A 1,153-nucleotide genomic window follows, 5' to 3' on the forward strand; every position below is an offset into this window, starting at 1 on the left:
CAGTGTGATGTCTGAGGGACCTTCCTTTTTAGTATTCTCTAATGTCTTATGATCCTCTTCTCAGGCAGGCATCTGGAGACCTAATATTATAGTCTCTTCTTTTTTTTTTAAAGTTGAAAAACCATTTATTTCACTGGAAAGATAAAAGTGATCCAACTCTATGTCTAGCCTTTGGGCTAAAAGAAACCTAAGAGCAGTGGTGACTCTCACTGAGGTCATTCCCAAATCCAACACCCACTGGAGGCAGGAAGCAGGGAGGGACAGGGCAGCCCCCACCACAGCAATGAGGCCTGCTGGGATAACAGAAGATGAATGGGATGCTACAGAAGTATTAAACAACAGCAAGCACAGGATAATGGGCAATAGAGAGAAAATGAAAGGAGATCTGAACTTAGCAAGGTAAATTAAGGTCCATGGTTCCTGAGGGACTGAATGTGCAGAGCTGAAAATGTCCCAGAGATGGGATACCAACGAAGTGTGTATTCTCTGCACAACCGCAGCTTGGAATTTCAGTCCACATACATCCCACCTCAAAACTCAGTGTTATCAAGGCCCCTGATGGCCTCCACTGCATCTTCTGCCCGCTCCATGTGTACAAAGGCATAATCTTTCACGATGTCACATTTGATGACTGGACCATATTCCTCAAATTTGGCGTGAAGCTCTTTGTTGGTACAGGTGGGGCTAATGCTACCCATATGTAACTTGGTTGACGCTCTGCTCTTGTTCTTGCTGGCTTCCACATTGATGTTCACCCCATGCAACTTATAGTGGTGCAGGTTCTAGATGGCATCTTCTGCTGCTGTTTTGTCCTCTATGTGCACAAAGCCATAGTTCTGAATGATTTCATATACCAGCACCTTTCATACTGCTCAAAGAGTGAGCGGATCTCTTCCTTTGTGGCCTCCTGGGGCAGGTTTCCAATGAAGTTTTACCATCTTGACCCAGCCGCATGGAAATCTGCAGGGCCTCTTCCGCGTGGTGTGGACACTTCCAACAAAATGCTAAAATGGCTATAGATCTCTTCTTCATCACTATCAAATAATTCTTTCTCAGGGCCTACCTTTCTTAGTCTGGTTAGAAAACAGAGCCTGAGACAAGGATTGAAGTTCTAACACTTTGTTCATGCGATTAAAAAAACTTGTGGTGCTAA

At 44.5% G+C, this 1,153-nt stretch overlaps 1 pseudogene; it reads right to left on the minus strand.

The window, feature by feature from the left end:
* Positions 1-309: 309 nt before the first annotated feature.
* LOC105742867 lies at positions 310-931 on the minus strand (annotated as a pseudogene).
* Between the last annotated feature and the right edge of the window lie 222 nt (positions 932-1,153).

The sequence above is a fragment of the Octodon degus genome, unplaced genomic scaffold (assembly GCF_000260255.1).
Source record: "Octodon degus isolate 3935 unplaced genomic scaffold, OctDeg1.0 scaffold00079, whole genome shotgun sequence".
NCBI classification, from domain to species: Eukaryota; Metazoa; Chordata; class Mammalia; order Rodentia; family Octodontidae; genus Octodon; species Octodon degus.